We start from the raw sequence: 27,344 nt of genomic DNA, 5'->3' as shown, positions 1-27,344 counted from the left end.
GGTGCACGGGCCAGGCATGTCTGAGATCGGCTGCGGAACAGTTTGAAGGGGGAGAGCGAACAGCCAGTTGTTGTGCATATAGGCACCAATGATATAGGTCAAAGATGGGATGAGGTCCTACAAGCAGAATTTAGGGAGTTAGGAGCCAAGTTAAAAAGCAGGACCTCAAAGGTAGTAATCTCAGGATTGCTACCAGTGCCATGGGCTCATCAGAGCAGAAATTAAAGAATAGCCAGGATTAATGTGTGGTTTGAGAGGGAGGGGTTCAGATTTTTGGGACATTGGGACTCGTTCTGGGGAAGGTGGGACTATTACAAATTGGATGGTCTACACCTGGGCCTGACTGGAACCAATGTCTTTGGGGGTGCTTTTGCTAACACTGTTTGAGAGGGTTTAAACTAATGTGGCAGAGGGCTGTGAACCAAATATTGGACAGGTTATTGGACAGAAAGGAGGTAGTACCTAAAGCCTGTATGGAGAGCATGGAATGCGTTGCCAGCAGCAGTTGTGGAAGCAAGGTCATTGGGGTCATTTAAGAGACTGCTGGACATGTATATGGTCACAGAAATTTGAGGGTGCATACATGAGGGTCAATGGTCGGCACAACATTGTGGGCTGAAGGGCCTGTTCTGTGCTGTACTGTTCTATGTTCTATGGAACTAGATAATGAAGTCAGCTTGACTAAAGGGAAGAGTAGGCAGGGAGCAGATGATGAACAGAAAGGGACAGGTGGTCTGAGGTGCATTTGTTTTAATACGAGAAGTGCAGTAGATAAGGCAGATGAACTTAGGGCTTGGATCAATACCTGGGTGTATGATGTTATTGCTATTACTGAGACTTGGTTCAGGGAAGGGCACGATTGGCAACTAAATGTCCCAGGATATCGATGCTTCAGGCAGGATAGATTGGGAGGTACAAGGGGCGGAGGGGTTGCATTTCTGGTCAAATATGATATCACAGCTATACTGAAGGAGGGCACTATGGAGGACTCGAGCAGTGAGGAAATATGGGCAGAACTCAGAAATAGGAAGGGTGCAGTAACAATGTTGGGGCTGTACTACAGGCCTCCAAACAGTGAGCATGGGATAGAGGTACAAATATGTAAACAGATTATGGAAAGGTGTAGGAGCAACAGGGTGATGGTGATGGAAGATTTTAATTTTCTCAACATTGACTGGAATTTACTTAGTGTTAGGGGTCAAGATGGAACAGAATTCGTAAGGAGCATCCAGGAGCGTTTTCTAGAGCAGTATGAATGTAATCCAACTCGGGAAAGGGCCATACTGGACCTGGTGTTGGGGAATGAGCCCGGCCAGGTGGTTGAAATTATAGTAGGGGACTGCTTTGGACATAGTGACCACAGTTCTGTAAGTTTTACAATACTCGCGGACAAAGATGAGAGTGGTCCTAAAGGAAGAGTTCTAAACTGGGGGAAGGCCGACTATACCAAAATTCAGCAGGATCTGGGGACTGTAGATTGGGAGAAACTGTTTGAAGGTAAATCCACATTTGATATGTGGGAGGTTTTTAAAGAGAGGTTGATTAGTGTGCAGGAGAGACATGTTTCTGTGAAAATGAGGGATTGAAATGGCGAGGTTAGGGAACCATGGATGACAGGTGAAATTGTGAGACTAGCTAAGAGGAAAAAGGAAGCATACATAAGGTTTAGTCCACTGAAGACAGACAAAGCTTTGGAAGAATATCAGGAATATAGGGCGAATCTGTAAAGAGGAATGAAGAGGGCTAAAAGGGGACATGAGATATCTTTAGCAAACATGGTCAAGGAAAATCTCAAAATCATAGATAAAGAGCAAGAGGGTAACTAGAGAAAGGATTGGCCTACTTAAGGACAAAGAAGGAAAGTTATGCATCGAACCAGAGAAAATAGGTAACATTCTTTACGAGTATTTTGCATCGGTATTCACCAAGGAGACGGACATGATGGATGTTGAGTTTCGGGATAGAGGTTTGATTAATCCCAGTCAAGTCGGCATAAGGAAGGAGGAAGTGTGTATCCTAAAAAGCATTAAGGTGGACAAGTTCCCAGGTCCAGATGGAATCTATCCCAAGTTATGAGGGAAGCGAGAGAGGAAATAGCTGGGGCCTTAACAGATATCTTTGCAGCATCCTTAAACATGGGTGAGGTCCCGGAGGACTGGAGAATTGCTGATGTTGTCCCTTTGTTTAAGAAGGGTTGCAGGGATAATCCAGATAATTATCAATCAGTGAGCCTGACGTCAGTAGTAGCGAAGCTGCTGGAGAAGATACTGAGGGATAGGATCTATTCCCACTTGGAAGAAAATGGGCTTATCACTGACAGACAACATGGTTTTGTGCAGGGAAGGTCATATCTTACCAACTTAATAGAATTCTTTAAGGATGTGACAAAGTTGATTGATGAGGGAAAGGCTGCGGATGTCATATACATGGACTTCAGTAAGGCGTTTGATAAGGTTCCCCATGGCAGGCTAATGGAGAAAGTGAAGTCGCATGGGGTCCAGGGTGTGCTAGCTAGATGGATTAAAAAAAAACTGGCTAGGCAACAGGAGACAGAGAGTCATAGTGGAAGAGGGTTTCTCAAATTGGAGACCTGTGACAGTGGTGTTCCGCACGGATTTGTGCTGGGACCACTGTTGTTTGTGATATACGTAAATGATTTGGAGTAAGGTGTAGGTGGTCTGATGAGCAAGTTTGCAGATGACACGAAGATTGGTGGAGTAGCAGATAGTGAAGGGGACTGTCAGAGATTACAGCAGAATGTAGATAGATTGGAGACTTGGGCAGATAAATGGCAGATGCAAGGTGATGCATTTTGGAAGATCTAATTCACGAGTGAACTATACAGTAAATGGAAAAGTCCTGGGGAAAATTAATGTTAAGAGAGATCTGGGTGTTCAGGTGCATTGTTCCCTGAAGGTGGCAATGCAGATCAATAGAGTGGTCAAGAATGCATACGGCATGCTTACCTTCATTGGATTGGGTATTGAGTACAAGAGTTGGCAGGTCATGTTGCAGTTGTATAAGATTTTGGTTCGGCCACATTTAGAGTACTGTGTACAGTTCAGGATGTGGATGTTTTGGAAAGGGTGCAGAGGAGGTTCACCAGGATGTTACCTGGTATGGAGGGAAAGGTTGAGTAGATTAGGATTATTTTCATTAGAAAGATGGAGATTGAGGAGGGACCTGATTGAGGTCTACAAAATCATGAGGGGTATACACGAGGTGGATAGCAAGAAGCTTTTTCTCAGAGTGGGGGACTCAATTACTGGGCGTCATGCATTCAAAGTGAGAGGACGAAAGTTTAAGGGAGATATGTGTGGAAATTTCTTTACGCAGAGGGTGGTGGGTGCCTGGAATGCATTGCCAGCGGAGGTGGTAGATGCAGACACGATAGTGTCTTTTAAGATGTATCTGGACAGGTACATGAATGGGCAGGAAGCAAAGTGATACAGACCCTTCGAAAATAGGTGACAGGTTTAGACAGAGGATCTTGATTGGCACAGGCTTGGAGGGCCGATGGGCCTGTTCCTGTGCTGTAATTTTCTTTCTTCTTTGTTCTTTGTACCTGCATTCATCACTTCCTCTGGCAACTCATTCCACATCCAAACCATCCTCTGAAGTGAACAAGTTGCCTTCTCCCTTTCTCTTCTTATCTTAAAATTGTGCCCTCTAGTTTTGAATTCCCCTACCCTAAGGAAAAAATTTTTGCTATTCACATTATGCTCCTCATTAATTTACAACTCTCTGTCAGGTCACATCTCGACTTCCTACACTCCAATGAAAAAAGTCCCCGCCTCTTCTTTTTAGCTTAAACTCTCTAGATTATTTATTTGCAGGCTGTCGTTTGATAGCTTTGTCAATGACCCTTTTCCAATGTTTACTGATTATTGAGAGTAGACTGATGGGATGATGATTGTCAAGGTTGGATTTATCCTGCTTTTTCTGGTCAATTTCTACATTGTTAGAATGACGTCAGTGTTGTAGATTTACTGGAATAGCATGCCTAGGAGTGCAGCTTGTTCTGGAGCACAAGCCTTCAATACTATTGAATGAACTGGTTGAAAACTGGCATCTGTGGTGCTGGTGACCTTAGAAGGATGCCAGGATGGATCATAGAATCCCCATAGTGTGGAAACAGGCCCTTTGGCCCAACATATCCCCACCAACCCTCAGAACCTCCCACCCTGTAATCCATCTAATCTACTCATCCCTGAACACTATGGGCATGGCTAATCCACCTAGCCTGCACATCTTTGGAATGTGGAAGGAAACCGGTACACCCAGAGGAAACCCACACAGACTGGGGAGAGTGTGCAAACTCCACACAGTCACCTGAGGGTAGAATCGAACCCAGCCTCCTGGTGCTGTGAGGCAGCAGTGCTAACAGCTGAGCACCGTGCTGCCCCTAAATTGAACCTGTGCTGTTGAACACCAAGTTGACACCCTGAACTAAGTGCTCAAGTGTCTGCAGCCTGAATTTGAATTTTCCAACTCAAAGGTGAAAATGACTCTATTGACCTGTTGCTCATATCTAATACGGAATTGACTTGAATTGTTTCTTTGGCATGTGTATACAAAACAAGGAAACCAGTCTCTGGCAACTTCAATGTGCTTTTTCATTGACCATTAGGCAGTCAGATCCACGACCCAAGATTAAAAGCATGACTAAAATCTATTTCTGTGATCAACTGTGGATTAAGAAAGTAAAATCAAGAGATTAAGGTAAACTGAGTTGAATGACAACAGTTCAAGAAGGCTTCTCAATTTTATTAAAGGTGGCTTTGCCAGAAATGCACATACTCAGCAAGAGTTTTAAAACTAACACAGGAGAGAAGTGGTCTGTTGTTGAAGAAGCTGGAAAGGTAAGTGGCTGTGGTATGCATGTTGTTACATCATAAATTAAAAGAGAAATTATTGGAGAAGCTCAGCAGGTCTGGCAGCATCTGTGGAGACAAAAACAGAGGTATAGTTCTCAGTCCAATGTTACTCTCCTTCATTCCCTCTCAGCAATAGGAATATGAAGCATCGCTGAAAGTGGATTTCTCTAATAATACTGCAGAACATGATGGCCACGCTGACCTATTAAGCAGTGAATCTGGATCACGCACTATCCTTACACAACTACCTGAAGGTTTCCTCAAGATGAGGACAAGGGTCAGTCAATCTGTTGCAGACACTAGCAAATAGAAGCAAGGTACATCCGTATCTATTCTGTGGAAGGGTCACTGAACCCGAAAAATTAACTTTTTTTTCTTTTACAGATGCTGCCAGACCTGCTGAGCTTTTCCAGTAACTTTGTTTTTGTTCCTGATTTGCAGTATCTGCAGTTCTTCTGGTTTTTGCATCAGTACCATTGCTTTGGATACCAGTGTTGGCCTTGTATAGCTTCTGGCTGAGTACTATACAATACTATGGACTGGAAGTAACCACACTCAACTTATTGATATCCAACTGAACTCCTGCAGTGCCACAATGTTGCCACCCAAAGGTTGCAGGAACAGCAACTCATATTCCGCTTGGGAACCCTGCAGCCCAATGGTATCAATGTGGACTTCACAAGCTTCAAATCTCCCCTTCCCCCACCGCATCCCAAAGCCAGCCCAGTTCGTCCCCTCCCCCCACTGCACCACACAACCAGCCCAGCTCTTCCCCTCCACCCACTGCATCCCAAAACCAGCCCAGCCTGTCTCTGCCTCTCTAACCTGATCTTCCTCTCACCCATCCCTTCCTCCCACCCCAAGCCGCACCTCCATCTCCTACCTACTAACCTCATCCTACCTCCTTGACCTGTCCGTCTTCCCTGGACTGACCTATCCCCTCCCTACCTCCCCACCTATACTCTCCTCTCCACCTATCTTCGTTTCTCTCCATCTTCGGTCCACCTCCCCCTCTCTCCCTATTTATTCCAGAACCCTCACGCCATCCCCCTCTCTGATGAAGGGTCTAGGCCCGAAACGTCAACTTTTCTGCTCCTGAGATGCTGCTGGGCCTGCTGTGTTCATCCAGCCTCACATTTTATTATCTTGGATTCTCCAGCATCTACAGTTCCCATTATTACTATAATAGTACTTGTTTTGAAATAAACATGCTTCAGCCCATTAGTACCATTGGGTTCATTTACCTGTCTGCACCTGTCCTTTCTTTCTGATTTACTGGTCCTAACATCTACCTTTCCTTCAATGCTTCTAATTCCTGACCTGCTGCTCTAATTTAAACCCATCCAAGTAGCAAATCTGAACCTCCCTGTGAGGATATTGGTTCCTCTCGAGTTTATGTGCAACCAGTCCCTCTTGTGCAGGTCACCCTGTAACTCACTAATTTTGTCAAACTTTCATTTGGTTAGTCAGAATACTTCATTTGAGGTGTGCACGAAACAAGATAATGCCAAGAAACCTGCCAGGTTTTCTGATTACTAAAATATTCTATTACAATAATGGATCAAGCTGGCCTGTAACCTTGCAGTACCATACAAGTTAGACTCAACTCTCTATAATGATAATAGCAGTGTCAAGGTGAACGCTTACATATGTTTTGTAACTAAGAAAGCAGGATTCCAGTATGTCGTTGCTTGAGAAAATAACTGTAACCGATAGGGTAATTATTAAAAAATACCCGTTAATTTTTTTTCACTAAAATTTATGAATGGGAGTACTTGTATTTATGGATTTATTATTGGAAACTGTTAATTATATATCACCAAATTAAGTCTCTGTAGCTTTTGGTGTGCCTTTTCCATGTGACAAGACTGTGCCTTTAAGAGCTGCTCTGTGCTGTTTGTCCTGCAGAGAGGTATTGTCACAGTGATGCTGAAATCACTCTTTTAGACAGGCAGCACTTGAGTTCTCTCTTTTTTTTCAATTAGATTAGATTAGATTCCCTACAGTGTGGAAACAGGCTCTTTGGCCCAACAAGTCCACACCGCCCCTTGGAGCATCCCACCCAGACCCATCCCCCTATAACCCACACACCCCTGAACACTACAGGCAATTTAGCATGGCCGATCCACCTAGCCTGCACATCTTTTGATTGTGGGAGGAAATCGGAGCACCAGGAGGAAATGCGCACAGACACGGGGAGAATGTGCAAATTCCACACAGTTACTGGAGGCTGGAATTGAACCCGGGTCCCTGGCACTGTGAGGCTGCAGTGCTAACCACTGAGCCACCATGCCGCCCAAAGACAAAAGAATCATGGGATGATGGGATCAGGTCTCCCACAGACCTAAGAATGCTTTTTGTTTTGCTTTCATGAGTTGAGAAGGTTTCTGCTGCCTGCTTCAAACTGTTAGAGTGAAGTTTTAGGTGAGAGGTTTCCTCTTAAAAATCAAAGGTGGCAGGTTGTTTCTTTCTTCCGGACTGGAGAAAAGAGCACATGAGAATAACAGAGATAGTAGGGGCTGCAGATGCTGGAGAATCTGAGATAAGCTGTAGAGCTGAATGAACACAGCAGGCCAAGCAGCATCAGAGGAGCAGGAAAACTGACGTTTCGGGCCTAGACCTTTCATCAGAAAGGTTTCTGAAGGGTTTAGGCCCGAAACGTCAGCTTTCCTGCTGCTCTGATGCTTCTTGGTCCGCTGTATTCATCCAGCTCTGCACCTTGTTATCTCATGAGAATAACAACTGTGCAACTGTTTTGCTTTTTGCAAAAGCATGTGTTTTTGGGATGTTGTCTATGATGGAACAGTTGATTAGTGAATAAATAGTACATTATCTTGTTAGGTATTTCAACAGAGTAAAGTTATGCAATTTGTTTTTATTTTAATATGTTATAAAATAAAGTTTGTTTTGATTAAAACCTAGTTAATGTCACACACTTCTGCACAAGGCCGTCTAGCAAAAGCCAGCTATCATGTAAAGCTTTCTCTACTCACAATTACTTATTAAAGAATCCATAAAAATCAAAATCCATCAATGTTCATGAGCTACAGTAGTTCAGATGAAGTGCTGATGAATTCATAAAATAAAAGCCTTTTATATGAAGTACTTTAAAAAGATTATGTTTCATACTTATATGATATATAATCTATAATACAGATTTTAGAGTTGTGTACTGAATGTTACTTTGCTGCCTTATCGTTGGTTAGTTTTGTTTGCATCTGTAATCGTTCTAAATAACATCACTTTGTGAAGCACTGTCCTAAGATTGGTGGCCCTCCTGTCATTGGAAACTATTTCTCCTTAGTTAACATACAGTGATTTTTGAACTCCATCCTTATGTCTCTTTGCTCTAAGGAGGATAACTCCAGTATCTCTAGCCTTCTAGTTTAACTGAAATGCATTATCCCTGGTATCAATCTTCTCCACTCTATCAAAGACTATGACATTGATTCAAAACATTGTCCACAACTGAACATCCCCCAAAGGTCCAGATCTTCCAATTGGAAGGTAGTCATTGCAACAATGACCTCCCATTCCTCAGACGACATGTCCATCATGTCCTGCAGTGCCACAATGATGCCACCCGAAGGTTGCAGGAACAGCAACTCATGTTCCGCTTGGGAACCCTGCAGCCCAATGGTATCGATGTGGACTTCACAAGCTTCAAAATCTCCCCTTCCCCCACTCCATCCCAAAACCAGCCCAGTTTGTCGCCTCCCCGCACTGCATCACAAAACCAGCCCAGCTCATCCCCTCCCTCCACTGCATCCCAAAACCAGCCCAGCCTGTCTCCGCCTCCCTAACCTGTTCTTCCTCTCACCCATCCCTTCCTCCCACCTCAAGCCGCCCCTCCATTTCCTACCTACTAACCTCATCCCGCCTCCTTGACCTGTCCATCTTCCCTGGACTGACCTATCTCCTCCCCACCTCCCCACCTATACTCTCCTCTCCACCTATCTTCTTTTCTCTCCATCTTCGGTCCGCCTCCCCTTCTCTCCCTATTTATTCCAGAACCCTCTCCCCATCCCCCTCTCTGATGAAGGGTCTAGGCCCGAAACGTCAGCTTTTGTGCTCCTGAGATGCTGTTTGGCCTGCTGTGTTCATCCAGCTTCACGCTTTGTTATAATGTGCCATGAAAGATGTGTTATGGGACTGCTTGAATGTCCTGGCACATCTACAATGCAGTAATTGCCTGGGAAGTTTAAATTCTCATGGATAAATATTGACATATGGAACCCTCTGAAAAAAATCCAGTTCTGAGTTAGAGACTCCTGATATTTTTGACTATTCATACCTGAATAGTTACTTGATAAATGTTAGAGAGATTAAATCCTGCTCTAATACCTGGTGTTATGAGCCTGATGGGAACAGCACACTAGAAATCAAGTCCTACAATTCCACAAGTTATCACAAATATGCAAATGATCAATTTAATCTCATTAAATGGGGTGAATTTATTTATTACTGTTTAAGGTAAACAAATTACTGTAGGTCTCCTCCAGCTCACGACCCTATTTCCACTTTCTCCCCATACCCTTGATTCCTTTCACCCTAAAACTATTTCTATCTCCATTGAAGTCACATGGAGTCCAGGGTGTGCTAGCTAGATGGATAAAAAACTGGCTGGGCAACAGGAAACAGAGGGTAGTAGTAGAAGGGAGTTTCTCAAATTGGAGACCTGTAACCAGTGGTGTTCCACAGGGATCTGTCCTGGGACCACTGTTGTTTGTGATATATGTAAATGATCTGGAGGAAGGTGTAGGTGGTCTGATCAGTAAGTTTGCTGATGACACTAAGATTGGTGGAGTAGCTGATAGTGAAGGGGACTGTCAGAAATTACAGGAGAATACAGATAGACTGGCGAGCTGCGCAGATAAATGGCAGATGGAGTTCAATCCGGGCAAATGCGAGGTGATGCATTTTGGAAGATCAAATTCAAGGGCGAACTATACATTAAATGGAAAAGTTCTCAGGAAAATTGATGAACAGAGAGATCTGGGTGTTCAGGTGCATTGTTCCCTGAAGGTGACAACGCAGGTCAATAGGGTGGTCAAGAAGGCATATGGCATGCGTTCCTTCATTGGGCGGGGTATTGAGTACAAGAGTTGGCAGATCATGTTGCAGTTGTATAGGACTTTGGTTCGGCCACATTTGGAGTACTGTTTACAGTTCTTATCGCCACATTACCAAAAGGACGTGGATGCTTTGGAGAGGTTGCAGAGGAGGTTCACCAGGATGTTGACTATTCATACCTGAATAGTTACTTGATAAATGTTAGAGAGATTAAATCCTGCTCTAATACCTGGTGTTATGAGCCTGATGGGAACAGCACACTAGAAATCACACTTCCAGGGGGGGTGCTAGCTATGAAGAGAGGTTGAATAGATTAGGATGCGAGGTGATGCATTTTGGAAGATCAAATTCAAGGGCGAACTATACATTAAATGGAAAAGTTCTCAGGAAAATTGATGAACAGAGAGATCTGGGTGTTCAGGTGCATTGTTCCCTGAAGGTGACAACGCAGGTCAAATCCCCCCAGGGGGGGTGCTAGCTATGAAGAGAGGTTGAATAGATTAGGATTATTTTGATTAGAAAGACGGAGATTGAGGGGGGACCTGATTGAGGTCTACAAAATCATGAGGGGTATAGACAGGGCGGATAGCAAGAAGCTTTTTCCCCAGAGTGGGGGACTCAATTACTAGGGGTCATGAGTTCAAAGTGAGAGGAGGAAAGTTTAAGGGAGATATGCATGGAAAGTTCTTTACACAGAGGATGGTGGGCACCTGGAAAACGTTGCTAGCGGAGGTGATAGACGCAGACACGTTAGAGTCTTTTAAGATATATTTGGATAGGTACATGGATGGGCAAGGAGCAAATGGACACAGACCGTTAGAAAATAGATGACAGGTTAGACAGAGGATCTTGATCGGCGCAGGCTTGGAGGGCCGAAGGGCCTGTTCCTGTGCTGTAGGTTTCTTTGTTCTTTGTTCCTTCTTGAAAACATTCAACGTTTTGGACTCAACTGCTTTCTGTGGCAGAGAATTCCACAGGTTTACTACACAGGGTGAAGAAATTTCTCTTTGCTTCAGTTCATAACCGTTTGCCCTGTATCCTTAAACTGTGATCCCTAGTTCTGGACTCCCCAGTCATCAGGAACATCCTTCTTTCATTTACCCTGTCTAGTCCTGTCAGAATTTTATAGGGTCAGTGAGATTTCCCCCTTCATTCTTCTAAATGCCAGTGAATATAATCCTAACCAATCCAGCCTCTCTTTATACATTAAGTCCTGCCATCCCAGGAATTAATCTGGTTAACCTTTGTTGCACTCCATCCATAGCGAGAACATCCTTCCTCAAAATTAGGAGATCAAAACTGCACACAGTACTCCATGTGTGGTCTCACCAAGGGCACATACAAAACCAAGAACAAAAGAACAAAGAAAATTACAGCACACGAACAGGCCCTTCGGCACTCTAAGCCTGCATCGATTGAGATCCTCTGTTTAACCTGTCATCTATTTTCTAAGGGTCTGTGTCCATTTGCTCCCTGCCCATCCATGTGCCTGTCCAAATATATCTTAAAAGACGCTAACGTGTCTGCGTCTACCACCTCCACTGGCAACGTGTTCCAGGCACCCACCACCCTCTGTGTAAAGAACTTTCCACGCATATCTCCCTTAAACTTTCCTCCTCTCACTTTGAACTCAAGACCCCTAGTAATTGAGTCCCCCAACAATACAATTGCAACAAGACATCTCAGCCCTTGTGTTCAAATCCTTTCACTATGAAGGCCAACATACCACTCACCTTCACTAACAGCTGCACCTGCAATACTTTCAGTGACTCATGTACAAGGACACCCAAGCCTCATTGCCAATCTATGACCATCCAGAAAATAAACTGCCTTCCTGTTCTTGCTATCAAAGTGGATAACCTCACATTTATCCATGTTTGTACTATATCTGCCATAGTTCTCATTCGGTCAACATATCCAGATCACACTGAAGCATCTCTGAATCCTCCTCACAGTTTGCCTTGCCATACAGCTTTGTATCATCTGTAAACTTGGACATATGACATTTTGTTCCCTCAACACTTATATGTTTGAGAATAGCTGGGGTGCAAGTAATGATCCCGGTGGTACTCCCCAAACATCTGTGACAAGTGACAAAATAGATTATTAATTACTAATGTGCAAACATATACTATATCCCGCTTTAAGTCCAAACAAGTGCATAATCATTCACAAATAGATTACACAAGACAATCACTCTGAATGGAAGACATAGGCAAAAACGAACAAATTCTGTGGGGCAAGAGTCCAATTTTAGTGAGGCTTTCAACAATATCCCTCATGGGACCTTCATCCAGAAGATTAGATCAGTGGTGATTTGGTCATGTAGATTTAGAATTCGTTGGGCCATAGAAGACAGAGGAGAGGGTGGTGGTGGAAGGTTGTTTTCAGGCTGGAGGTCCGTGACTAGTGATGTTCCACAGGGACCCATACTGGGATCTCTGCTGTTTCTGATTTATATAAATGACTTGGATGAAAATCTTGATGGGTCGGTTAGTAAGTTTGAGATGATACATCGATGGAGTTTTGGATAGTGTGGAAGGTTATCAAAGGATACAGTGGGTTATAGATCAGTTGCAGATAAAGGCAGAGAAGTGGCAGATGGAGTTTAAACTGGGTAAGTGTGAGGTGCTGCACTTTGGGAAATCAAATGTTAAGGAAAAATATACAGTTAATGGCAGGACCCTGAACAGCATTGACGTACAGAGGAATCTTGGGGTTCATGGAATCCCTACAGTGTGGAAACATGCCCTTCAGCCCAACAAGTCCACACCAAGCCTCAAGGCATCCCACCTGGACCCACCCCCATAATCTACACATCCATGAACACTACAAGCAATTTAGTGTGGCCAGTCCACCCAACATGCACATCTTTGGACGTGGGAGAAAACCGGAGCACCTGGAGGAAACTCATGCAGACATGGAGAAAACATGCAAACTCCACACAGTGGAATTGAACCTGGGTCCCTGGCACTGTGAGGTAGCAGTCTAACCACTGAGCCACTGTGCTGCCAATAGCTCAAGTTGATAGCTAACTGAAAGTGGCTGTGCAAGTAGGGTGGTGAAGATGGTATATGGGAATGCTTGCAGTTATTGGTCAGGGAATTGAATACAAGAGTCAGGATGTCATGTTGCAGCTTCATAAATCTTTGGTTAGGCTGCACTTAAGATACTGCATTCATTTTTGGTTGCCACATTACAGGAAGGGTGTGAAAGCTTTGGAGAGGGTCCCTGATGCTGCCTGAATTACAGGGTCTGACCTATTAGGAGAGGCCAGAAAACTTGAGTTGTTTCTCAGAAGTGGTGGAGGCTGAGGGGAGACTTGATAGAAGTCGATACAATTATGAGATGCATAGATGGGGTTGCTGGTCAGAAACCTTTTTGCAGAGTTGAAATGTCTAAATTTTGGGGGCATGCATTTGAGGTGAGAGGAGGAAAGCTAGAAGGAGATGTGAGGGGTAGGAGTCTGCCGGGGGAGTGGTGGAGGCAGATACAATAGCGGCATTTAAGGAACTTCCAGATAAGCCCATGAATATGCAAAGAATGGAGGGATATGGATCAAAGGCAGGCAGAAGGGATTAGTTTAATTTGGCATCATGTTCAGCACAACATCGTACGCTGAATGGCCCATTCCTGTGCTGTACAGTTCTATATTCTATGTATCTTCTGTGTTCTTTTTTTCACAGCCTTTTTGTGCTGTGTTTCTTCCACTGATAGAGGGAGATTTGTTATTGCTTACAGGCTTTAGGAGGTCTCAGGTTTGTGACAAACTTCAATTTTAAAACCAGTGCAAAAGCTGTTGCTGGCCCATTTCTTTTCAGACCCAAATGCCCCTGGTGTCAGCATGTCTCGTAAAGATGTTGAGTCCAGCATATGCAAAATTTATGCTCTTGTGTAATCAGTAAGTAAACACCATTACAGTTTCACTTCAACACCTTCGTCATTGTTAAATAGACCAAACTAGAGGAGACACAAACTAATAAACAGCACCCTCACCAAGATCAGATTCACTAGAGAAGAGAAGAACAAACAGCTCCCATTCTTGGACATCATGGTGGAATGCAGAACCAGTGGGAAATTCCTAACAAAGATACACAGGAAAGCCACACACACTGACCAAGTACTGAATTTCAACAGCAGCCATTCTAACACACACAGATGAAGTTGCATGAGAACATTATTTAAACGAGCAACAACACACTGCAGCAGCACAGAACCTCGCCAAAAAGAAGAGTACCTCTTCCAAGTATTCAAAGACAAGGGATATCCAAAAAACTGGTTTAAAAGTTGCCTGTGACAAGAATGACATCAGGCAGATACTACACGCCCCGACATACTCATCACGCTATGTTAAATCAGGAATACATCTGAACTGATCACAACATGCTTATGATCACTGGGCATCAAAGTAGCACACCAACCCACATCAACCCTATGCCAACTGCTCACTCAAACCAAAGACCCACTGCCCACTATGGACAGGACCAATGTCATTTTACAGGATTCCCTGCAAAGACTGAGACAAACACTACTTTGGACAAACAGGAAGGAAATTAACCACAAGGGTACACAAACATCAACTGGCAACAAAAAGACACGACCAATGCTCACTCATCTCTATCCACATGGATAAGGAAAACTACCAATTCAATTGGGACATCAGGATCCTGGGACAGGCAAAGCAGAGACAAGCACAAGAATTCCTAGAAGCCTGATACTCCACTAAGAAAGCCATCAATAAACACATAGTATACACTCTATTGTGAAGGAAAACCAGAAGTGAGGTAATGCAGCTCAACGGACACCCGAGTTTAAATTACAGGTGGGAAAACACAACAGCGCTTCAACGGAGGCTGCACCGATGATGTCACTCAGCAGAGTAATGAAATGCCTGCAGAACAACGAACGAGCTTGGCAAACCAACAAACCACACCATCCACAAATCTACTGTAAAACCTTAAAGTTTCACTTCTCCTTTGAGTTGCTAAAAAAACCTGAATAATCTACACTTCTATTTTTCAGTTTATATCTTCAAATAAAATATATGTAGTCCTCACACTGCAAAAGTATAAAACTGTTTTCAACAACCCTTAACTTGAACCCTCTCCCAGAACTTGCCACATGAATTCACACCCTTTTCTACACTATCATCATTTGTCTGTCACCTATTTCCTGACCGACTTATTTAAGCCCTTCTTGGATAATGCTTTAAAAAGAAAGCCATGGCTTGGCTTCCCCTCAACAATCCCACACTACAGGCTACCCTATTGGAACCCAGGCCCAGAAATGCAGAGAGTAGGGTAAGAAAGTAAGTGCACTAACTGCATTCTGATGGCACTGCTGGCCTGAGAAGATTTGGGCCAATATTCCAACTGAGGCACAACCAAAGTTTTACAAAGTTCTAACATAACCTTGTATCAGAGATGATGGGAACTGCAGACGCTGGAAAATCCGAGATAACAAAGTGTGGAGCTGGATGAACACGGCAGGCCAAGCAGCATATTAGGCACACAAAAGCTGACAGGATGGACATGATTCTGGGCCTCCTGCAGTGCCACAATGATGCCACCCGAAGGTTGCAGGAACAGCAACTCGTATTCCGCCTGGGAACCCTGCAGCCCAATGGTAGCAATGTGGATTTCACAAGCTTCAAAATCTCCCCTCCCCCCAATGCATCCCAAAACCAGCCCAGTTCATCCTCGCCTTCCTAACCTGTTCTTCCTCTCACCTATCCCCTCCTCCCACCTCAAGCCACACCTCCATTTCCTACCTACTAACCTCACCCCGCCCCCTTGACCTGTCCATCCTCCCCAGACTGACCTATCCCCTCCCTGCCTCCCCACCTACACTCACCTCTACAGGCTCCATCCCCGCCCCTTTAACTTGTCTGTCTCCTCTGCTCTCCACCTATCTTCTCTATCCATCTTCGATCCACCTCCCCCTCCCTATTTATTTCAGAACCCTCTCCCCACCCCACCTTTTCTGATGAAGGGTCTAGGCCTGAAACGTCAGCTTTTGTGCTCCTAAGATGCTGCTTGGCCTTCTGTGTTCATCCAGCTCCACACTTTGTTATCACTAACATAACCTGCTTGATTTTGTACCCTACTTCTCCATTAATAAAGCCAAAAAATCTATTTACTTTCATAATACTTACACAAACTCTGCTGCAACATCCAAAGATTTGCTGGCCTATGGTCCCAGGTATGTTCAGTCTGACCACCCCCTGAATGCACCTTGCACCTTATTCTGATTTGGTTTGATATGATTTATTATTCTCACATGTACTGAGGTACAGTGAAAAGTGTTGTCTTACATGCTTTACAGGCAGACCATTCGATACAACTGTATCAGGTAACAGAACAGATTGCAGGATACAATGTTAAAGCTCCTGAGAAGGTGCAGAGAGAGATCAACATTAACATTAAAGAGTTTCATTCAAAAGTTTGATAACAGACTCATGATATCCAATTGAAGTTGTATTGCTTCTCCTTTTTCTTTCTCCCAAAATATATTACTTCCCTTTTTTTTGCAATGATTTTAATATAGTATGTGAAAGAAAGAGCTAACTTGCTCAGAAACATAGCAATACTATTTGTAAGTAATGAACATATTTAGCAGATATTGTGTGTGGAAGGTGAAAACTTTAGCGCAAAGAACTCAGGACCTTTGTCATTATTAAACGGTCCAAACTAGAGGGAATTAAGTGTGACACACCATTATTCCGCCATTTTCTCATTCCAATCAATTAATCTAAGCTATCAACATCCTTTCTATTCCAGCACTCCAACACCACCCCCCCTCACCACTATTGCATAAACGCTGTCTTTTCCACACTTCAGGTGTGATGAAGAATCATTTAGACTTGAAACGTTAGTTTGTTCTCTCTCATGGATGCTGCCTGACCTGTTATGATCTCCAGCATTTGTTGTTTTGAGTGTGGCATATGCTGATTAGATTAGATGTGTAGTTCCATTTCCTATTGTGTAAATGCTAAGCACTAAAGTCTATTTAATACAAGTGGATTTTAAGGTATGGGAACTACAGAACAAATCTTAAATAAACTACCATTGCACCCAACTAAAGAAGACTTGAATTTGTGACGTATCTGCCTACTTCATGTGTTTGTTGTTGCAACCCTCTGGAGTAATGTGCTGGGAATCAAGTGTCACTATTCCACGAGTTGCCACAAATAAGAAGGATTAATAACACTTTCATAAGTCCCTATTAGCCTATTTCTGTCCGCTTTCTTGGGATGGAAGAAAACAGCAACACATTCTTCAGTGACAATGAACAAGTAACTTTGCATATTCTTGCATAGTTAACACTATCTGTATTACCAGTCCAAATCACAAATTAAGTGGTTGCTTTCTCAATCCTTTAAATTCTTGAATAATGCCTCAGTGTTACATGCACAGTAATGACCAGTCTGTAGTTTACTGGATGCCTTCTTGCTGTCTGGGTTTCATAATTGATTCTTTCAACATCTATAAGGTAGCTCTTCTGCTTGTTCAGCAAACAATTGGAAAGAAACTCTACAGAGAAAAGGCAGTGAATAACTTACGCAGCCAACCTCTGGCAGTCTCTTTGCTTCATCAATCCCCTCACAGAATCTGTGTTAAACTATAACCTGAAAAATAAGAGGTGTTGCTTTTCTGAGCTGTTCTAAACCCATAATTAATAATGCTGATTTGTCTGAAAGCCATGTCCCCATCAAGTAATATTGTTTCATATGCATTAATTAGATTCACTGATTTTCCTAAGATGCAAATTTTTTTTACAATATCCTCCTTTTAAAAGCAATGTCCTTTCATTCTCAATTCAATCCACATTCCAAACATAACAAAGTGCTCTTTTACAAAAAACAGAAGTTGCTGGAAAAGCTGAACAGATCTGGCTCCATCTATGAAGAAAAAAATCAGAGGTAATGTTTTGGGTCTGGTGACCCTTCCTCAGAACTAATGGTAGCTAGGAAAATATTAGTTTATATTCAGAAAATATGGAGGGGGTTGGTGTAGGGAGTAAATGATAGGATAAAGGATAAAGCCCAAAGAGAGAGAAGAGCAATGCAATAGACAAAGGAGATGATAACGATCTGGCTAGGAATGTGAATAGCTGTTAATGGGGATTGTTAGTGACTAGCAACAGGTAGTGTGTAATATGTGATAACAAGGCCGGGTGTGTGAGGTGGGGAGCTAGTTCATGAGAGAATCCAAGCCCTAAAGTTATTGAACTCGATATTGAGTTCAGAGGGCTGCAGGGTCCCCAATGAGGTGTTTTTCCAGCTTGCACTGAGCTTTGTTGGAACACTGCAGCAAGCCTGAAACAGAGATGTTGGCCAGAGAACAGGGTGTTAAAATGGCAGGCAACAGGAAGTTTAGAATCTTTTTTGCGAGCAGAAGGTAGATATTCTGTGAAGTGGGCACCTAGTCTATGTTTTGTTTCCCCAATGTAGAAGAGACCAAACTGTTGCCAGCAAATGCAGTAGGCTAGATTCTGGGAGGTATATTTGGTCCCTTGGATACTGGGTAGGTAAATGGGCAGGTGTTACACCTTCACTGATTGCAAGGGAAGATGCCATGGAACTGTCTGGGGTTGCTGGGGGTAAAAGAAGAGTGAACCAGGAGTCCTGGGGGAACGGTCCCTGTGGAAGATGGACAAGGGAGGAAAGGGAAATATGTGTCTGGTGGTGGCATCTCACTAGAGGTGGGGGAAATGGCGTCTGATGATCTTCTAGAGAAGCATGCTGGTGGGATGGTAGATAAGGACAAGGGGAACCCTATCGCTGTTGCGGGAGGGAAGAGAGCGGGTGAAGGCAGAAGTGCTGGAGATTCGTTGTACTTGGTTGAGGGCTCTGTCAACAATGGTGCTGGGGAATCTTCAGTTGAGGAAGAAGGTTGACATTTCAGAGGCTTCCTTGTTGAAGTTAGGCTCATCTGAATATTTGCGATGGAGATGGAGGAACTGAGAGAATGGGATGGAGACTTTACAGGAAGCAGGGTGCGAGGATGTATAGTCTAGGTAGGTGTGGGAGTCAGTGGAATTATAAAGGATATTAATGGCTAGTTTATCCCCAGAAATAGAAGCAGAGATGTTGAGGAAGGGAAGGGAGGAGTCAGAGATAGACCAGATGAAAGTGAGGGAAGGGTAGAAATTGGAAACGAAATCGATGAACTTTTCCAATTCTGGGTGAGAAAGGGAAGCAGCACGAATGATGTCATCAATACATTGTGGGAAGAGTTGTGGGTGGGGGCTGGAATAGGACTGGAACAAGGAATGTTCTACATACTCTTGAAGAGACAGTCATAACTTGGGCCCGTGTGGATGCCCCTGGCCACCCCAGGTCACTCCATTGACCTGAACAAAGTGAAAAGAGTTAGAAGAGAAGTTGTTAAGGGTGAGAACTAGCTTGGCCAGGTGGAGGAGGGTGGTGTTGGGTGGGGATGTTTCAGACCTTTGCTCCAGGAAGAAGCGGAGAGCTCTGAGAACATCCTAGTAGGGGATGAATGTGTAAGGGGATTGCACATCCGTGGTAAAGAGGAGGCGACTGGAGCCTGTAAACTGGAAATATTGAAACAAGCATAAAACATCAGAGAAATCATATATGTAAGTGGGCAGGGACTGGACAAGGTAGGAAGACTTGAGTTCTGGGGGCAGGAGCAGGGTGAAACAATGGGTCTGCCTGAACAGTCCCGTTTGTGGAATTTTGGAAGAAGGTAGAAGCGAGCTGTGCAGGGCAAGGGGCCTATCAGCTTGGAGGCAGTGGGGAGGAGGTCACCGGACGAAATGAAGTCAGTTACCATAGTTGATACAATGGCCTATGTGTCATGGTAGGTTCATGGTCTGGGGAAGATAGGAAGACGCATTGAGAAAGTTGGTGATGAGCCTCTGCAATGTAGAAGTCAGTACACCAGACAACCATAGCACTCCCCACCCCTTAATGGCAGGCTTAATAACAAAGTCAGAGCTCTTTTATATTGTCCATGTGTTCCTGAAATAAGTCACCTTATTATTTACAAGGTTCCCAAGGCTGGTGCTGTCTGTAAATTATGCCCTGTATGTCCAAATACTGCTGTTCACTACATATTTAAAAGATACTAGTTCTTTTACTACTGACCCTAGTAACACTGTTGGTACATGTCTGTCCAGTATTAAAAACAAGCAGTCACCACTATTTTATATATTTTTGCTTAACTAATTATGTGTTCCTTAGTCTGTGCTTCCATAGTCCCTCCCATGAGTTTGAATTTTGATAATACTTTATGAATATCAACATAAAACAAACTTAATTTACATTTCCCTCACAATAGCTCTCCAATATTTCATTAAAAAACATTAATCAAGTTAGTGGGAGTCAACAGTTTTCCAAATGTCAATTAATTTTGTTATCTGGAAGTTTACCAACTCCTGTTTTTTAAAATTCTACAATCATAGGTTGGTCATCTCGTTTATGCTTAATTGCACTTCACTTGTCATCCCTGTGAGGAAAGTAAGTCCAAAATATTATTGGCTGGAAAATTCTGGGATTTTATCCCAGTGACCATGAAAGAACAGAGAAATAAAAGATAGCATGCGACAAGGAGTGGAACTTGCGGGTGGTGGTGTTTGCGCTGCCCTTATCCTTTTAAGTGGTGGAAGTCACTGATTAGGAATGTTCCATGGAAAGAGCTTTTACATGTTCCTGTCATACATTTGGGGATGCAGACGGTGGTAAATGAAATGAGTATTTAAGGTGATGATGGTTGCTAATCAGGCATGGATGTATGCCGATGGAACTGTACTAATCATGGTAAATGGGGAGCATAACATCACATGCCTGACATTTGGTTTTAGATACTGGACAGCCTTTGGGGAGCCAGAAGATGAGTCATTCACTGCAAGACTCCAATCTCAGTCCTGTTCTTGTGGTCACAGGACTTTTGTGGTTCATCCAGTTAAAGTTTCCTGTCTTGGTGGTCCCAGATGAGAATTCAAAAACAGTGATGACACAGTGAATATCAAGGGGAAATAATTAGATGCCTTGCTGAAGATGGTATATATTTTCCTCATCCACCTATTCAGAAATGTCATTATGCATTTGAATCCAGGCCTCTTAATCCATAGGTAGGCATACTGCCACAGTGCCATAAGGGACCTTTTGCTGAAGATGGTAATTGCCTGCTGGCTATTTCTCAGAAATGTCACTTGTAAATTACGTGAATGTGAAAAGCCTGAATGCAATGCTATTATCAACATTGTCTAAGGTGCTGCAAATAAAGTTGAACACTACTATTCAATCACTTCATGGTGACTTACTGATGGTTGCCTATTCAATCATCTTATGGCCTTCTGAACTTATGTTGGGAAATAGATCAATGACAAACAGGCAGCATAGTGGCACAGTAATTAGCACAAAGGGATCCAGGTTTCATTGCAGCCTTGGATGACTGTGTATGGAGTCTGCACATTCTCCCCATGTCTGAGTGGGTTTCTGCTGGGCATTCTGGTTTCCTTCCGCAGCCCAAAGATGTGTAGATTAGGTAAATTGGCCGTGCTAAATTGAACCATTATGTCCAGGGATGTGCTGGTTGGATTAGCCATGATAAATGCAGGGTCATGGTGGGGCTGGGTGAAATGCTTTTCATAGGGTTGGTGCAGACTTGATGGACTAAATGGCCTATTCTGCACTGTAGGGATTCTATGACAAACAAATGTTTAAAACAATGCTTAAGATTGGATTACTTCACATTTCCATCTTACTTTGATAACATTTCACCCACCGTACACACTTTTTTGGAGCAACACGGTGGTCACTGCTCAGCACTGATGCCTCACAGTGGCAGGGATTCCGGTTCAATTCCAGCTTTAGGCGAATGTGTGGTGTTTGTGCATTCTCCACGTGTCTGCATGGGTTTCCTCTGGTACATTGGCTTCCTCCCACAGTTCAAACATGTGCAGTCTAGGTGGATTGGCTATGCTAAATTGCTTGTAGGGTCAAGGGTGGGAAATGTAGGGATAGGGTAAGACGTGAGTCTGGGTGGGATGTTCTTCAGAGGGTCGATGTGGACTTGATGGGCTGATTGGCCTGCTTCTGCATTGTAGGAATTCTATTTGATGAGATGAGGATGATTTATTCTAGGACATTGACCAGAGGTGAGAAGAGTGACTTTCAAAAACCACGGCCATTTTATGTTGTGTTGGGTGAAAAAGCCTCTACAGATCTGAAGCTAAGTGGTTCTGGTGCATTGATTGTGTGGTAATTGGCTGGAATAGAATTGTGATGCTTTTCACTGACAAGACATTCCTGCACGATTATCCACAATGTTTGGTAGATGACTGGAACAGTTCAGCTAGTGGATTTGATAACTTTGCAGAACAAATTTTCAGTAGTACAGCTGGGATGTGCATTGTGCTTCTATAGTATAGGACTTATCATGTACACTTCACAAAGAGAGTTCTTGTGATATAGTGGTAGGGTTGCTACCTTTGGACCAATAGGCCTGCATTTAAATCTCATCTGCTCCAGAGATGTATATTAACATGTGTGCACAGGTTGATTAAAAATATCTACAACTGGAACGTTTTCAGGGCTTGTAGCATTTGTTATATTCAGTACACTCAGCCATTTCTTGATATCTCATAGAGTGCATTGAATAGGCTAAAGACTTGCTTCTGTAATAGTGGGTCATCAGGATGATGCAAAGCCAAATCAAAAGAAAATTTCTGTCAGAAAACACTTGTAAATGTTTCTGTCTTGTTTTCTGCATTTATGTTGGGTTCCATAATCATTGGTATTTTCATAAATCTCATTTTCCCATTAATTGTGCTCCACCATTCATACTTGAATAAGACAGGCCTGTTGAGCTTTGATTTGATCCCTTGGTTGTAGGTTGTCCATAGCTATATCTCAACAAGTAAGCATCTAGTTTTTTTGATATCAGTGATAATGGGAACTGCAGATGCTGGAGAATCCAAGATAATAAAATGTGAGGCTGGATGAACACAGCAGGCCAAACAGCATCTCAGGAGCACAAAAGCTGACGTTTCGGACCTAGACCCTTCATCAGATGAAGGGTCTAGGCCCAAAACGTCAGATTTTGTGCTCCTGAGATGCTGCTGGGCCTGCTGTGTTCATCCAGCCTCACATTTTATTATCTTAGTTTTTTTGATATGCCTGGTTGTATCCCTGACATAGTCTTCAAAATACTGACTAAATTTGCACGGAGCATAGAGGCAATAGAACACAACCAGATGGACAGTGTACGAAGGATGAATTTAAAACTTTGTTTGGACAATGACTTAGTTGGTCACTCTGGCAATATCATCCTATGAGCTGGGTGAAGTCAAATAGTTTTATTTCTCTTGTTAGTTTCCTCACTACTTGCTGCATGCCCAGTCAAACAGGTATGTCGTTCAGAACTCAATCAGTTTGATTAGTAGTGATGGTACCAAGTAATGGTAATGGTTATTGAAGCCCCAACTCACACCTTTTGTGCCCTTGCTACTTGCAGAACATCCAAATAATGTTCAACTGGGAGGGAACTAATTCATCGGTTAAGGGAAGTTAGGAGGAGATATTTAAGAGGAGATTTCCATGCCAATGCTTGCCATGTTGGCATGAATCTTCATAGGATATGGAGTCAGTGTTGAGGATTCCTGAGGAATGTCCATCCCAGTTATACAACCATGGTGACCTTTCTTAGATCAACCCTTTCCATGGCACAGGCCATACCCAGGGATTCAGTGGTATTGGTTGAAAACTATGAGTCTGAGTGTGTGGCAATGCCAGACACTTGCTATACTAGGCTATGGGACAGCTGTCCAAATTTCAGCATTTGCCTCTAGATGTCAGTAAAGTGGACTTTGTATGGGCAACTGTACTAATTCTATCTTTTCCATGACTGAATCATAAGGTGGTAAGAAATAGAAGTAGAAGAAGACCATTCGCCTCAAATGCCCTACTCCACCATTCAATAATATAATGATCGATCTGACTGTAACATAGAACATAGAAGATAGAACATAGAACAGTACAGCACAGTACATGCCCTTCGGTTGTGCCAACCTGTTACCCAACTCTAAGATCAAACTACCCTGCATTTTTCCATCATCCATGTGTCTATTCAAGAATCGCTTAAATGTCTCTAACGTATCTAATTCCACTACCACTGCCAGCAGCGTATTCCACGCACCCACTAATCTCTGTGTAAAGAGCCTACCTCTGACATCTCCCTTCCTCCAATCACCTTAAAATTATTCTCGCTCGTAAGGATAGGATTCTTGGCAGCATGGAGGAACAGAGGGATCTTGGTGTGCAGACAGGGTTGTTAAGAAAGCATATGGTGTTTTGGCTTTCATTAACAGGGGGATTGAGTTTAAGAGTCGTGAGATCTTGTTGCAGCTCTATAAGACTTTGGTTAGACCGCACTTGGAATACTGCATCCAGTTCTGGGCGCCCTATTATAGGAAAGATGTGGATGCTTTGGAGAGGGTTCAGAGGAGGTTTACCAGGATGCTGCCTGGACTGGAGGGCTTATCTTATGAAGAGAGGTTGACTGAGCTCGGTCTCTTTTCATTGGAGAAAAGGAGGAGGAGAGGGGACCTAATTGAGGTATACAAGATAATGAGAGGCATAGATAGAGTTGATAGCCAGAGACTATTTCCCAGGGCAGAAATGGCTAGCACAAGGGGTCATAGTTTTAAGCTGGTTGGTGGAAAGTATAGAGGGGATGTCAGAGGCAGGTTCTTTACGCAGAGAGTTGTGAGAGCATGGAATGCGTTGCCAGCAGCAGTTGTGGAAGCAAGGTCATTGGGGTCATTTAAGAGACTGCTGGACATGTATATGGTCACAGAAATTTGAGGGTGCATACATGAGGATCAGTGGTCGGCACAACATTGTGGGCTGAAGGGCCTGTTCTGTGCTGTACTGTTCTATGTTCTATGTTCTATGTTCTATGTTCTATGTAATAGTCATTTCTGCCCTGGGAAAAAGTCTCTGGCTATCCACTCTGTCTATGCCTGTCATCACTTTGTACACCTCTGTCAAAGTCACCTCTCATCCTTCTTTACTCCAATGAGTAAAGCCGTAGGTGCCCCAACCTTTCCTCATAAGACTTGCCCTCCAGTCCAGTCTAGTAAATCTTCTCTGCACCCTCTCTAAAGCTTCCACATCCGTCCTATAATGAGGTGACCAGAACTGAACACAATATTACAAGTGTGGTCTAATTATGGTTTTATAGAGCTGCAGCATAACCTTGCAGCTCTTAAACTCAATTCTCCTGCAAATGAAAGCCAACATATCATACGCCTTCTTAACAACCCAATCAATTTGGGTTAGCAACTTGGATGTGGACCCCAAGATTCCTCTGTTCCTCCATACTGCCAAGAATCGTGCCATTAACCTTGTATTCTGCATTCAAATGCAACCTTCCAAAATGAATCACTTCACACTTTTCTGCTTCAATTTCATCTGCCACTTCTTTGCCCAGCTCTGCATCCTGTTGGTGTCACGTTGCAAATTACAACAGCCCTCCACACTATCTACAACTCCACCAACATTTGTGTCATCGGCAAACTTACTATCCCACCCTTCCACTTCCTCATCCAAGTAATTTATAAAGATCACAAAGAGCAGAGACCCCAGAACAGATCCCACAGAACACCACTGGTCACTGAGCTCCAGACTGAATACTTTCCATCTACTACCACCCTCTGTTTTCTATCGGACAGCCAATTCTGTATCCAGATAGCCAGAGTTCCCTGACTCCCATGCCTCCTTAATTTCTGAATGAGCCTACCATGGGGAACCTTACGAAATACCTTGCTAAAATCCATGTATACCACATCCACTGTTTTACGTTCATCAATGTGTTCTGTCACATCATCAAAGAATTCAATAAACCTTGTGAGGTATGACCTGCACTTCACAAAGCCATACTGATGATTTCTAATTAAATTGTGCTTTTCCAAATAATCATAAATACTATCTCTCAGATTCCTCTCCAATAATTTTCCCACCACAGAAGTCTAGTCTGTAATTCCCAGGGTTATCCCTATTCCCTTTCTTGAACAAGGGAATAACATTTACCACCCTCCAAACATCTGGTACTACTCCAGAAGACACAAAGATCATCACGAAAGTTGCACCAATCTTTTTCCTAGCCTCCTGTAAAGCTTTGGGTATATCCCATCTGGCCCGGGGTACTTATCTATCCTCATGTTTTTCAAAGTTTCTAGCACATCTTCCTTCCTGACATCAACCTGTTCGAGCATATCAGCCTGTTTGACGCTGTCCTCACAAACATCAAAGTCTCTCTCACTGGTGAATAGTGAAGCAAAGTATTCATAACCTCCCTTATCTCCTTCGACTCCATGCACAAGTTCCCTCCACTATCCCTGATCGGCCCTACCCTCACTCTGGCCATCCTGTTGTTTCTCACATAAATATAGAATGCCTTGGGGTTTTCATTAATACTCTCTTTTAGCTGTCCTAAGTCCATTCTTCAATTCCTTCCTGGCAACCTTGTAGCCCTCTCGAGCCCTGTCCAATCCTTGCTTCCTCAACCTTAAGTAAGCTTCCTTCTTCCTCTTGACTAGATGTTCCACATATCTTGTCATCCAAGGTTCCTTCACCTTACCATCCCTTCCTTGTCTCAGTGGGACAAACTTATCGTGTACTTGTAGCATATGCTCCCTAAACAATCTCCACATTTCTGTTGTGCATCTCCCTGAGAACATCACTTCCTAATTTATGCTCCACAGTTCCTGCCTAATAGCATTGTAATTCCCCTGCCCCAATTAAATACTTTCACATACCATCTCCTCCTATCCCTCTCCATGAGTATAGTAAAGGTCAGCAAGTTGTGTTCACCATCACCAAAATACTGACCCACTGAGAGATCTGACACCTGGCCTAGTTCGTTGCCAAACACCAAATCCAACATGGCCTCCCCTCTAGTTGGCCCATCTACATATGGAGTCAGAAATCCTTCTTGGACACACCTGATAAAATCTGCTCCATCCAAACTATTTGGACTTGGGAGGTTCCAGTCTATATTAGGGAAGTTGAAGTCACCCATGACAACAACCCTATTACATCTGCACCTTTCCAGACTCTGCCTTGCAATCTGTTCCTTAGGTTCTCTGTTGCTATTGGGGGGTCTATAGAAAACTCCCAATAAAGTGACTGCTACTTTCCTGTTTCTGACTTCCATCCATACTGACTCAGTAGACAAACCCTCCTCGATGACCTCCCTTTCTACAGCTGTGATACCATCCCTGATTAGCAATGCCACTCCCCACCTCTTTTACCCTCCCTATTTCTTTTGAAACATCTAAACCCCAGAACATCCAACAACCATTCCTACCCCTGTGTTATCCAAGACTGCATAATTTCTACAACATTGTAGCTTCAGGTTC

General features: G+C 43.4%; 1 protein-coding gene across 3 annotated transcripts in view; it reads left to right on the top strand.

Moving 5' to 3' along the window:
• Positions 1 to 2,238: 2,238 nt before the first annotated feature.
• Positions 2,239 to 27,344, top strand: part of phactr1 (phosphatase and actin regulator 1) — a 537,086-nt gene continuing 511,980 nt past the window's right edge. The window contains exon 1 of one of the 3 annotated variants that reach the window (XM_059653713.1): positions 2,239 to 4,862. The gene's annotated coding sequence lies outside the window, so the exon portion shown is untranslated. The remainder of the gene's footprint in view (positions 4,863 to 27,344) is intronic. The other 2 variants (XM_059653742.1, XM_059653702.1) reach the window with 2 other exon arrangements.

The sequence above is a fragment of the Stegostoma tigrinum genome, chromosome 2 (assembly GCF_030684315.1).
Source record: "Stegostoma tigrinum isolate sSteTig4 chromosome 2, sSteTig4.hap1, whole genome shotgun sequence".
Taxonomy (NCBI): Eukaryota; Metazoa; Chordata; class Chondrichthyes; order Orectolobiformes; family Stegostomatidae; genus Stegostoma; species Stegostoma tigrinum.
This window is presented reverse-complemented; position numbering and strand designations above follow the sequence as displayed.